Genomic DNA, 14,736 nt, shown 5'->3' with positions numbered 1-14,736 from the left:
TGTAGTGATAGTTGCTAATCAACTCAGTGATGCTTACAGTAATGTAGTAAGAGTTTCCAACAACCTGAAAGTGATGCTGACAGTCATGTAGTAAGTGTTTTGAACAACTTCAAAGTGATGCTGACAGTCTTGTAGTAAGAGTTGCTAATGAACTCAATTTAATGCGACAGTGATGTCTTAAGAATTGCTAACAGACTCAAAATTATGCTAACAGTAAAGTAGTAAGAGTTGCTTCGAACCTCAAAATAAAACAACGATGATGTAGTAAAAGTTGCTACGAACCTCAAAATATTGCGACAGTGTATCGGAAGAATTGCTAATTAACTCAAAATGAAGCTAACAGTAATGTAGTGATAGTTGCTAATCAATTCAGTGATGCTTACAGTAATGTAGTAAGTGTTTCGAAAAACCTCAAAGTGATGCTGACAGTCATGTAGTAAGAGTTGCTACGAACCTCAAAATAATGCGACAGTGATGTTAGAAGAATTGCTAAAGATCTCAAAATGATGCGACAGTGATTTAGTAAGAATTGCTAATGAACTCAAAATGATGCTAACAGTAATGGAGTGAACATTTCGAACAACCTCAAAGTGATGCTGAAAGTCATGTACTGAGAGTTGCTACGAAGCTAAAAATAATGTGACAGTGATGTCGGAAGAATTGCTAATGATCTCAAAATGATGCGACAGTGATGTAGTAAGAATTGCTAATGAACTCAAAATGATGCTAACAGTAATGGAGTGAAAGTTTCGAATAACCTCAAAATGATGCTGACGGTCATGTAGTAAGAGTTGCTACGAACCTCAAAATAATGCGACAGTGATGTCAGAAGAATTGCTAAAGATCTCAAAATGATGCGACACTGATTTAGTAAGAATTGCTAATGAACTCAAAATGATGCTAACAGTAATGGAGTGAAAGTTTCGAACAACCTCAAAGTGATGCTGATAGTCATGTAGTAAGAGTTGCTTCGAACCTCAAAATAATGCGACAGTGATGTCGGAAGAATTGCTAGTGATCTCAAATGATGTGACAGTGATGTAGTAAGAATTGCTAATGAACTCAAAATGATGCTAACAGTAATGGAGTGAAAGTTTCGAATAACCTCAAAGTGATGCTGACAGTCATGTGGTTTGAGTTGCGAGTAAATAAAAAATGATGCTGACAGTGATGTCGTAAGAATTGCTATTGAACTCAAAACGATGCTAACAGTATCGTAGTGATAGTTGCAAATAGACTCAGTGATGCTTACAGTAATGTAGTAAGAGTTTCGAACAACCTCAAAGTAAGAGTTGCTACTAACCTCAAAGTGATGCTAACAGTAATGTAGTGATAGTTGCTAATGAACTCAAAGTGATGCTGACAGTAATGTAGTAAGTGTTTCAAACAACCTCAAAGTGATGCTGACAGTCATGTCGTAAGAGTTGCTACTAACCTCAATTTAATGCTACAGTGATGTCTATGAATTGCTAATAAACTCAAAATGACGCTAACAGTAATGTAGTGATAGTTGCTAATAAACTCAGTGATGCTGACAGTAATGTAGTAAGTGTTTCAAACAACCTCAAAGTGATGCTGACAGTCATGTAGTAAGAGTTGCTACTAACCTCAATTTAATGCTACAGTGATGTCTATGAATTGCTAATAAACTCAAAATGACGCTAACAGTAATGTAGTGATAGTTGCTAATAAACTCAAAATGATGCTAAAAGTAATGTAGTGATAGTTGCTAATCAACTCAGTGATGCTTACAGTAATGTAGTCAGTGTTTCGAACAACCTCAAAGTGACGCTGACAGTCATGTAGTAAGAGTTGCTTCTAACCTCAAAATGATGCTAAAAGTAATGTAGTGATAGTTGCTAATGAACTCAAAGTGATGCTGACAGTAATGTAGTGATAGTTGCTAATGAACTCAAAGTGATGCTGACAGTAATGTAGTAAGAGTTGCTTTGAACCTCAAAGTAATGCGACGGTGATGTCAAAAGAATTGTTAATGATCTCAAACTGGTGCGACAGTGATGTAGTAAGAATTGCTAATGAACTCAAAATGATGCTAACAGTAATGGAGTGAAAGTTTCGAATAACCTCAAAGTGATGCTGACAGTCATGTAGTAAATGTTGCTACGAACCTCAAAATATTGCGACAGTGATGTCGGAAGAATTTCTAATAAACTCAAAATGATGCTAACAGTAATGGAGTGATAGTTGCTAATCAACTCAGTGATGCTTACAGTAATGTAGTAAGTGTTTCGAACAACCTCAAAGTGATGCTGACAGTCATGTAGTAAAAGTTGCTACGAACCTCAAAATATTGCGACAGTGATGTCGGAAGAGTTGCTAATGAACTCAATTTAATGCGACAGTGATGTCGTGAGAATTGCTCAACAACTCAAAATGATGCTAACAGTAATGTAGTGATAGTTGCTAATAAACTCAAAGTGATGCTGACAGTAATGTAGAAAGAGTTGCTACGAACCTTAAAATAATGCAACAATAATGTAGTAAGAGTTGAAACGAACCTCAAAATATTGCGACAGTGATGTCGGAAGAATTGCTAATGATCTCAAAATGATGCGACAGTGATGTAGTAAGAATTGCTAATGAACTCAAAATGATGCTAACAGTAATGTAGTGATAGTTGCTAATCAACTCAAAATGATGCTAACAGTAATGTAGTAAAAGTTTCGAACAACCTCAAAGTGATGCTGACAGTCATGTAGTAAGATTTGCAACGAACCTCAAAATGATGCAACAGTGAATGAGTAAGAATTGCGAATGAACTCAAAATGATTCTAACAGTAATGTAGTGAAAGTTTCGAATAACCACAAGTGATGCTGACAGTCATTTAGTTAGAGTTGCAACGAACCTCAAAATGATGCGACAGTGATGGAGTAAGAATTGCTAATGAACTCAAAATAATGCTAACAGTAATGGAGTGAAAGTTTCGAATAACCTCAAAGTGATGCTGACAGTCATGTGGTTAGAGGTGCGAGTAACCTAAAAATGATGCTGACAGTGATGTCGTGAGAATTGCTCAACAACTCAAAATGATGCTAACAGTAATGTAGTGATAGTTGCTAATGATATCAAAATGATGCGACAGTGATGGAGTAAGTGTTACTACGAACCTCAAAATATTGCGACAGTGATGTCAGAAGAATTGCTAATGAACTCAAAATGATGCTAACAGTAATGTAGTGATAGTTGCTAATTAACTCAGTGATGCTTACAGTAATGTAGAAAGTGTTTCGAACAACCTCAAAGTGATGCTGACAGTCATGTAGTAAGAGTTGGTTCGAACCTCAAAATAATGCGACAGTGATGTCAGAAGAATTGGTAATGATCTCAAACTGATGGGACAGTGATGTCGTAAGAAATGCTAATGAACTCAAAATGATGCTAAAAGTAATGTAGTGATAGTTGCTAATAAACTCAGTGATGCTTACAGTAATGTAGTAAGAGTTTCGAACAACCTCAAAGTGATGCTGACAGTCATGTAGTAAGTGTTTCGAACAACTTGAAAGTGATGCTGACAGTCATGTAGTAAGAGTTGCTAATGAACTCAATTTAATGCTACAGTGATGTCGTAAGAATTGCTAAAAAACTCAAAATGATGCTAAAAGTAATGTAGTGATACTTGCTAATGAACTCAAAATGATGCTAACAGTAATGTAGTGAAAGTTGCTAATCAACTCATTGATGCTTACAGTAATGTAGTAAGTGTTTCGAAAAACCTCAAAATAATGCGACAGTCATGTACTAAGAGTTGCTTCGAACCTCAGAATGATGGTAACAGTAATGGAGTGATAGTTGCTAATCAACTCATTGATGCTTACAGTAATGTAGTAAGTGTTTCGAAAAACCTCAAAATAATGCGACAGTGATTTCGGAAGAATTGCCAATGAACTCAACATGATGCTAACAGTAATGGAGTAAGAAGTGCAAATGTACTCAAATTGATGCTAAATGTTATGTAGTGAAAGTTTTGAATAACTTCAAAGTGATGCTGACAGTCATGTAGTAAGAGTTGCTACGAACCTAAAAATATTGCGACAGTGATTTCGGAAGAATTGCCAATGAACTCAACATGATGCTAACAGTAATGGAGTAAGAAGTGCGAATGTACTCAAATTGATGCTAAATGTAATGTAGTGAAAGTTTTGAATAACTTCAAAGTGATGCTGACAGTCATGTAGTAAGAGTTGCTACGAACCTAAAAATAATGCGACAGTGATGTAGTAAAAGTTGCTACGAACCTCAAAATAATGCGACAGTGATGTCGGAAGAATTGCTAATGATCTCAAAATGATGCGACAGTAATGGAGTAAGAATTGCTAATGTACTCAAAATGATGCTAATAGTAATGTAGTGAAAGTTTCGAATAACCTCAAAGTGATGCTGACAGTCATGTAGTAAGAGTTGCTACGAACCTAAAAATAATGCGACAGTGATGTTGGAAAAATTGCTAAAAAAACTCAAAATGATGCTGACGGTAATGTAGGAAGAGTTGAAACTAACGTTAAAATGATGCTACAGTGATGTCATAAGAATTGCTAATAAACTCAAAATGATGCTAAAAGTAATGTAGTGACAGTTGCGAATGAACTCAGTGATGCTTACAGTAACGTAGTTAGTATTTCGAACTACCTCCAATTGATGCTGACAGTAATGTATAAAGAATTGCTATGAACCTCAAAATAATGCTACAGTGATGTCTGAAGAATTGGTAATGAACTCAAAATAATGCTAACATTACTGTAGTGAAGGTTTGGAATAACCTCAAAGTGATTATGACAGTCATGTAGTAAGAGTTGCTACAAACCTCAAAATAATGCGACAGTGATTTCAGAAGAATTGGTAATGATCTCAAACTGATGCTACAGTGATGTCATAAGAATTGCTAATAAATTAAAATGATGCTAACAGTAATGTAGTGACAGTTGCTAATAAACTATGTGATGCTTACAGTAATGGAGTAAGTGTTTCAAACTACCTCCAAGTGATGCTGACAGTAATGTAGTAAGAGTTGCTACTAACCTCAAAATAATGCGACAGTGATGTAGTAAGAATTGCTAATGAACTCAAAATGATGCTAACAGTAATGTAGTGATAGTTGCTAATAAACTCAAAGTGATGCTGACAGTAATGTAGTAAAAGTTGCTACGAACCTTTAAATAATGCGACAGTGATGTCAGAAGAATTGCTAATGAACTCAAAATGATGCTAACAGTAATGGAGTGAAAGTTTCGAATAACCTCAAAGTGATGCTGACAGTCATGTAGTAAGTGTTGCTACGAACCTCAAAATAATGCGACAGTGATGTAGTAAAAGTTGCTACGAACCTCAAAATATTTCGACAGTGATGTCGGAAGAATTTCTAATGAACTCAAATTGATGCTAACAGTCATGTAGTGATAGTTGCTAATCAACTCAGTGATGCTTACAGTAATGTAGTAAGAGCTGCTGGAGGCTCAAGGACCTGAACCAGTTCCCTGAACCCTTCCCTCTCAACAGTGCTGAGGGGCTGGCAGTCAATGACCAATGACAGTCCTCGACGATGACGTCACCCCGCGGCGACGCGATGCGGAGGCAGGATATTTTGGAGGCGCGTTTCAGGCTACGGCGTACGGTCTGCGTCGAAGGCGTAGGTACGAATATTACGCTACACAGAAGCATAAATCAGGCTTAAATCAGGCTTTATAGTCCAACAGGAAGTTAGCATGTCAGGGATGAGACACCCTGATAGTCCAACAGGAAGTTAGCATGTCACGGATGAGACACCCGGATTGTCCAATAGGAAGTTAGCATGTCAGGGATAAGACACCCTTATCGTCCAACAGGAAGTTAGCATGTCAGGGATGAGACACCCTTATCGTCCAACAGGAAGTTAGCATGTCAGGGATGAGACACCCTTATCGTCCAACAGGAAGTTAGCATGTCAGGGATGAGACACCCTGATCGTCCAACAGGAAGTTAGCATGTCAGGGATGAGACACCCTTATCGTCCAACAGGAAGTTAGCATGTCAGGGATGAGACACCCTTATCGTCCAACAGCAAGTTAGCATGTCAGGGATGAGACAGCCGGATAGTCCAATAGGAAGTTAGCATGTCAGGGATAAGACACCCATATCGTCCAACAGGAAGGTAGCATGTCAGGGATGAGACACCCTGATAGTCCAACAGGAAGTTAGCATGTCAGGGATGAGACACCCTGATAGTCCAACAGGAAGTTAGCATGTCAGGGATGAGACACCCTGATAGTCCTACAGGAAGGTAGCATCTCCATGGTTCCCTTGACCAGAAGCCAGTGGGATCGTTCCATTCTGACATCTTGATTGACATTTGTCCTTCTCTTAGCTAAATAGCTGGCAATCATTTGAAAAAAACCTTGATTTACTTTTTGTATTTTGATCTTCAGCTCATTTGCATACTTTTGTTAAAATTCTCCCCTTTTTGTGTTTATTTTTTTATTTTTATTTTTAATTCTGCTGTTTTTAGCACAAAGTCCACCTGGTGCCTAAAGACCAGTTCAGCATGGACTACGTTGAACCTTCAGTCCGCTGCACCCATGGACGGTTACCCCCTGACAGGTGGATTCTGGTGAGGAATATTAGTGGGACAGCGCTCTTGTTAGAACGGTTCTGATCCACCTTCCCTCCCCCTGTAGCTCCTCCTGTGTCCCCTCAGTGCTCTTGTTAGAAGGGTTCTGATCCACCTTCCCTCCCCCTGTAGCTCCTCCTGTGTCCCCTCAGGCTCTTGTTAGAACGGTTCTGATCCACCTTCCCTCCCCCTGTAGCTCCTCCTGTGTCCCCTCAGTGCTCTTGTTAGAACGGTTCTGATCCACCTTCCCTCCCCCTGTAGCTCCTCCTGTGTCCCCTCAGCGCTCTTGTTAGAACGGTTCTGATCCACCTTCCCTCCCCTGTAGCTCCTCCTGTGTCCCCTCAGCGCTCTTGTTAGAAGGGTTCTGATCCACCTTCCCTCCCCCTGTAGCTCCTCCTGTGTCCCCTCAGCGCTCTTGTTAGAACGGTTCTGATCCACCTTCCCTCCCCCTGTAGCTCCTCCTGTGTCCCCTCAGCGCTCTTGTTAGAACGGTTCTGATCCACCTTCCCTCCCCCTGTAGCTCCTCCTGTGTCCCCTCAGCGCTCTTGTTAGAACGGTTCTGATCCACCTTCCCTCCCCCTGTAGCTCCTCCTGTGTCCCCTCAGCGCTCTTGTTAGAACGGTTCTGATCCACCTTCCCTCCTCCTGTAGCTCCTCCTGTGTCCCCTCAGCGCTCTTGTTAGAACGGTTCTGATCCACCTTCCCTCCCCCTGTAGCTCCTCCTGTGTCCCCTCAGCGCTCTTGTTAGAACGGTTCTGATCCACCTTCCCTCCCCCTGTAGTTCCTCCTGTGTCCCCTCAGGCTCTTGTTAGAACGGTTCTGATCCACCTTCCCTCCTCCTGTAGCTCCTCCTGTGTCCCCTCAGCGCTCTTGTTAGAACGGTTCTGATCCACCTTCCCTCCCCCTGTAGCTCCTCCTGTGTCCCCTCAGGTTTCCAAACTCCCTCCCACTGGCTGGTGCTGAAGGAGGGCCAGAGCTCCTCCTACAGGAGCCCATCCTGGCCTCCCCCGCTGCAGCTCCTCCACTGACCTCCCACCAGAGAGATGAGCCCCCTGGTTCAGAGGTGACAGACCACCTCTGGGAGCAGACAACAGAGACCACATCAGGCTGGACTCCGTGCAGGTACGGAGGCTGATGGCTGCTGAGTGAGGGAGTTTACGACGCTCCCACCACTGCTGCTGGATTGATTTCACACATCTGGAATATTTAGATTTATTCTGGGTCAACATCTGCATCTGTTGAAGTCCTCAGTCTCCATGCAGGTGGTGTTGTTCCAGATAAAAGGTCTCAATAACAGCATCACTCCAGATGAAACCATTCCAAAGAAGGCTAAGTGGAGCTGGCATATCAGCCCCCAATGGAAGCCTGCTGCTGCTGCCAAGCTCTCCATGTCATCATGGAAAAGTTGATTGTTCAACTCAATGTTTTTCCCATTGAGAGGAGATTTGTTGTTCCACCATGAAGTCTTTTCTTGTGATGAGTTTGTGTGTTGTAGTAGCATGAAGATATCTTGTTATCATGATCAACTCATCTGGCCTGGTGGAAGAACGCTGCTGTGTTTGGATTCAGACGAGTCAAATCTGAACCAGGGACTTGTAGTTTTATCCTCTGTCTCCGGACTCATAAAATGGAGACCGGCCCAGTTTGACACTTTTGAACTCCTCCATGATGTTCAAATCTCATGACTGAGATTCGTGATTGGAAACATCGGCGGTTCATTAAAGAAAACATGTACCATTGAACATCGCTCTCATCCTTCTACTCAGAACGCTGCGGTGGACTCCACCGTGTCCAGGCTTTGGGCAGATACGTCTTCATCCTCCACCACCACCAGCCGCTCCACCCCACCCACCCTGTGCAGGTCTACATTACCAGGGTCGGATCTGGCAGGGTGGAGGATCTTTGATTCATCTGAGCTTTCCTGCTCCGGCTGTTTGAGAAACATTCAAATGGAGATGGTTGTTTGTGTCTTCCAGGCCACGCCAACGCCTCCTTCTGTCCCCACGCTTACGGCTGCCGAAACGTGCCGGTGTCTGAAAACCAGATCATTCTGGATGTGCCGGACCACCAGGTCCTCCTCACCTGCAGGTTCCTGCAGGCAGAGCCCTGTGGTGGTAGGTTTCCTGCTCCTCTGCTGGACTGATACCCTCTCCCTTTCCCCACACGTATCTGCTGTTTCTACTCTGTGCCTCCTTCTCCTCTGTCAGGCCTGGACTTCTTCCTTCTGTCTCTCCAGGATCACGTCCTGGTGGTGCCTGAGAGCAGCTCCAGCTCCAGCTCCCTGAACCAAGAACCACTGGAGAAATCTGACCACTTCATCAGCAACTGTGGCCTCAACAGCTTTCATGTCAAGTCGGTGTCTCTCAGCCTGAGTTGGTCCATGTTCTGTATCCCTGAATGTTCTAGAGGAACTAAACTGGGCCTGACTGGGATGCTTCTGTCTGCTCAGATTTGGGTTGTGAATGCATTCAGATGTCATTTACAAGCATTGGAACTAAAGACCTGAGCCTCAAGAATATTTAGTTCTTGATTTACTTTCTCTTGCAGGGTTTCATTTTGTGCTAATTTTCTTTTGAAGATCTTTGTTTTTTGTTGTCCTTTCATTTAGCAAGTTTGGCTAAGAACCGTTTCCCCACTAAACTAATTTTCCTAAAATGTCTCGCTAACGTTTCCTTTTTCTCTGTCGTCCCTCCTGTCCTTCGTCTCCATTCTGTCTCAGCTCAGCTGTGTCTCTTGGGCTCTCTTCACCAACGGCGCCCTGCCTTGTGCCTGCCATGAGGTTGGAGCTGAGAGTGACACCTGCGAGTCCTTTGGTGGTCGGTGCCGCTGCAGGCCCCACGTGATTGGCCGAGACTGCTCCATGTGGGCCGCGGGTTGCTGGGGATTCCCCACTGCAGACGTGAGTGTCAGATTGGATGAAGGATGAGTAATAAGGGCTTTTAATGATGAGTGAGAGGACGGACCAAACCAACCTGTCCAACCATCAGAGGACAGTTTGTTGTTCTAGTTTCAACTCTTCCTACATGACTGTCAGCATCACTTTGAGGTTATTCGAAACTTTCACTACATTACTGTCAGCATCATTTTGAGTTTATTATCAATTCTTACGACATCACTGTCAGCATCATTTTTAGGTTACTCGCAACTCAAACGACATGACTGTCAGCATAACTTTACATAACATTAACATAACATAATACATATAACATTACTGTTAGAATCATTTTGGGATCTTTAGCAATTCTTGCTACATCACTGTCAGCATCATTTTGAGTGTATTGTCAATTCTTACTACATCACTGTCAGCATCATTTTTTAATTCATTAACAATTCTACCTACATAACTGTAGCATTATTTTGGGGTTTTTAGCAGCTGTAACTAAATTACTGTCATCATTTTGAGGTTATTAGCATCTCTTACTAGATGACTGTTAGCATCATTTTGAGTTCATTAGCAATTCTTACTCCATCACTGTCGCATCATTTTGACATCATTAGCAATTCATCATCACTGTACCATCATTTTCAGGTTAGTTTCAACTCTTCTTACATTACGGTCAGCATCATTTTCAGTTTATTAGCAATTCTTGCGATATAACTGTCGCATTATTTTGAGGTCCTTAGCAACTCTTACTACATGACTGTCAGCATCACTTTGAGGTTATTCGAAACTTTCACTCCATGACTGTTATTATCATTTTGAGTTCATTAGCAATTCTTCTGACATCACTGTCGCATCATTTTGAGATCATTAGCAATTCTTCTGACATCACTGTTGCATTATTTTGAGGTCCGTAGCAACTCTTATGACATGACTGTCAACATCACTTTCAGGTTATTCGAAACTTTCACTCCATTACTGTTAGCATCATTTTGAGTTCATTAGCAACTCTTCTGACATCACTGTCGCATTATTTTTAGGTTCGTAGCAACTCTTACTACATCACTGTTGCATTTTTTTGAGGTTAGTATCAACTCTTACTTACTAGGTTGTTCGCAACACTCACTACATTACTGTAAACATCACTGAGTTTATTAGCAATTATAACTACGTTACTTTTAGCATCATTTTGAGTTTAATAGCAATTCTTACCACATCACTGTCAGCATCATTTTTAGGTTACTCGCAACTCTAACCACATGACTGTCAGCATCACTTTGAGGTTATACGAAACTTTCACTACATCACTGTCGCATCATTTTGAGTTCATTAGCAATTCTTACTACATCACTGTCGCATCATTTTGAGTTCATTAGCAATTCTTACTACATCACTGTCGCATCATTTTGAGTTCATTCGCAATTGTTACTACATCACTGTCGCATCATTTTGAGTTCATTCGCAGTTCTTACGACATCACTGTCGCATCATTTTTGATTTCATTAACAATTCTTCCTACATCACTGTAGCATTATTTTGAGGTTATTAGCAGACTTACTACATTCCTGTCAGACTCATTTTGAGGTTATGAGCAGCTCTTACTAGATTACCATCAACATCATTTTGAGTTCATTAGCAATTCTTACAACATCACTGTTGCATCATTTTGAGATCATTAGCAATTCTTCCGACATTACTGTCAGCATCACTTTGAGTTTATTGGCAACTTTCACTACATTACTGTTACCATCATTTTGAGTTCATTAGCAATTCTTACGACATCATTGTTGCATCATTTTGAGATCATTTGCAATTCTTACGACATCACTGTCACATTTTTTGGATCATTAGCAATTCTCACGACATCACTTTCGCATTATTTTGAGGTTCGTAGCAACTCTAACTAAATGACTGTCAGCATCACTTGTGGTTTTTCGAAACTTTCACTACATTACTGTTAGCATCATTTTGAGTTCATTAGCAATTCTTACTCAATCACTGTCGCATCATTTTGAGTTCATTAGCAATTCTTACTACATCACTGTCGCATCATTTTGAGATCATGAGCAATTCTTCCGACATCACTGTTGCAATATTTTGAGGTTCGTAGCAACTTTTACCACATCACTGTCGCATTATTTTGACGTTCGTAGCAACTCTTACTACATGACTGTCAGCATCACTTTGACGTTGTTCGAAACACTTACGACATAACTTTCAGTAGCACGTTGAGGTTGTTTGAAACACTTACTACATTACTGTAAGCATCACGGAGTTAATTAGCAACTATCACTACATTACTGTTAGCATCATTTTGAGTTCATTCGCAATTCTTCCGACATCACTGTTGCAATATTTTGAGGTTCGTAGCAACTTTTACTACATTACTGTCGCATTATTTTGAGGTTCGTAGCAACACTTACTACATGAGTCTCAGCATCACTTTGAGGTTATTCGAAACTTTCACTCCATTATTGTTAGCATTATTTTGAGTTCATTAGCCATTCTTACTACATCACTGTCGCATCATTTTGAGATCATTAGCAATTCTTCCGACATCACTGTCGCATCAGTTTGAGATCATTACCAATTCTTCTGACATCACTGTCGCATTATTTTGAGGTTCGTAGAAACTCTTACATCATGACTATCAGCATCACTTTGAGGTTGTTCGAAACACTTACTACATTATTGTAAGCATCACTGAGTTCATTTGCAACTATCACTACATTACTGTTAGCATCATTTTGAGTTCATTAGCAGTTCTTCTGACATCACTGTCGCAGTATTTTGAGGTTCGTAGCAACTTTTACTACATTACTGTCGCAATATTTTGAGGTTCGTAGCAACACTTACAACATGACTGTCAGCATCATTTTGAGTTTATTAGCAACTATCACTACATTACTGTTAGCATCATTTTGAGATCATTCGCAATTCTTACGACATCACTGTCGCATCATTTCAAGATCATAAGCAATTCTTCTGACATCACTGTAGCATTAAATTGAGGTTAGTAGCAACTCTTACTACATGACTGTAACCATCACTTTGAGGTTTTTCGTAATACTTAATTCATGACTGTTAGCATCACTTTGAGGTTGTTCAAAAAACTTACTACATTACTTTAAGCATCACTTAGTTCATTAGCAGCTATCACTACATTACTGTTAGCATCATTTTGAGGTTAGAAGCAACTCTTACTACATGACTTTCAGCATCACTTTGAGTTTGTTCGAAACACTTACTACATTACTGTAAGCATCACTGAGTTGATTAGCAACTATCACTATATTACTGTTAGCATCATTTTGAGTTCATTAGCAGTTCTTCTGACATCACTGTCGCAGTATTTTGAGGTTCGTAGCAACTCTTACTACATAACTGTTGCATTATTTAAAGGTTCGTTGCAACTCTTACTACATTACTGTCAGCATCACTTTCAGTTTATTAGCAACTATCACTACATTACTGTTAGCATCATTTTGAGTTCATTAGCAATTCATAGACATCACTGTCGCAATAAATTGAGGTTAGTAGCAACTCTTACTACATGACTGTCAGCATCACTTTGAGGTTATTCGAAACACTTACTACATTACTGTAAGCATCACTGAGTTTATTAGCAACTATCACTACATAACTGTTAGCATCATTTTGAGTTAATTAGCAATTCTTACGACATCACTGTGCCATCAGTTTGAGATCATTAACAATTCTTTTGACATCACTGTCGCATTACTTTGAGGTTCAAAGCAATTCTTACTACTTTACTGTCGCATTATTTTGAGGTTAGTAGCAACTCTTACTACATGACTGTCAGCATCACTTTGAGGTTGTTCGAAACACTTACTACATTACTGTAAGCATCACTGAGTTTATTAGCAACTATCACTATGTTACTGTTAGCATCGTTTTGAGTTCAATCGCAATTCTTACGACATCACTGTCAGCATCATTTTTAATTTACTCGCAACTCAAAACACATGACTGTCAGCATCACTTTTAGGTTACTCGAAACTTTCACTCCATTACTTTTAGCATCATTTTGAGTTCATTAGCAATTCTTACTACATCACTGTCGCATCATTTTGAGATCATTTGCAATTCTTCCGACATCACTGTCGCAATATTTTGAGTTTCGTATTAACTCTTACTACATGACTGTCAGCATCACTTTGAGGTTATTCAAAACTTTCACTCCATTAATGTTAGCATCATTTTGAGTTCATTAGCAATTCTTACTAAATCACTGTAGCATCATTTTGAGTCCATTAGCAATTCTTACTCCATCACTGTCGCATCATTTTGAGATCATGAGCAATTCTTCCGACATCACTGTTGCAATATTTTGAGGTTCGTAGCAACTTTTACCACATCACTGTCGCATTATTTTGACGTTCGTAGCAACTCTTACTACATGACTGTCAGCATCACTTTGACGTTGTTCGAAACACTTACGACATAACTTTCAGCAGCACGTTGAGGTTGTTTGAAACACTTACTACATTACTGTAAGCATCACGGAGTTAATTAGCAACTATCACTACATTACTGTTAGCATCATTTTGAGTTCATTCGCAATTCTTCCGACATCACTGTTGCAATATTTTGAGGTTCGTAGCAACTTTTACTACATTACTGTCGCATTATTTTGAGGTTCGTAGCAACACTTACTACATGAGTCTCAGCATCACTTTGAGGTTATTCGAAACTTTCACTCCATTATTGTTAGCATTATTTTGAGTTCATTAGCCATTCTTACTACATCACTGTCGCATCATTTTGAGATCATTAGCAATTCTTCCGACATCACTGTCGCATCAGTTTGAGATCATTACCAATTCTTCTGACATCACTGTCGCATTATTTTGAGGTTCGTAGAAACTCTTACATCATGACTATCAGCATCACTTTGAGGTTGTTCGAAACACTTACTACATTATTGTAAGCATCACTGAGTTCATTTGCAACTATCACTACATTACTGTTAGCATCATTTTGAGTTCATTAGCAGTTCTTCTGACATCACTGTCGCAGTATTTTGAGGTTCGTAGCAACTTTTACTACATTACTGTCGCAATATTTTGAGGTTCGTAGCAACACTTACAACATGACTGTCAGCATCATTTTGAGTTTATTAGCAACTATCACTACATTACTGTTAGCATCATTTTGAGATCATTCGCAATTCTTACGACATCACTGTCGCATTATTTTGAGGTTCGTAGCAACTCTTAGTACATGACTGTCA

Source organism: Aulostomus chinensis, chromosome 1 (genome assembly GCF_037954235.1).
Source record: "Aulostomus chinensis isolate RoL2024-O1b breed Wild chromosome 1, RoL_Achi_v1.0, whole genome shotgun sequence".
Taxonomy (NCBI): domain Eukaryota; kingdom Metazoa; phylum Chordata; class Actinopteri; order Syngnathiformes; family Aulostomidae; genus Aulostomus; species Aulostomus chinensis.
This window is presented reverse-complemented; position numbering follows the sequence as displayed.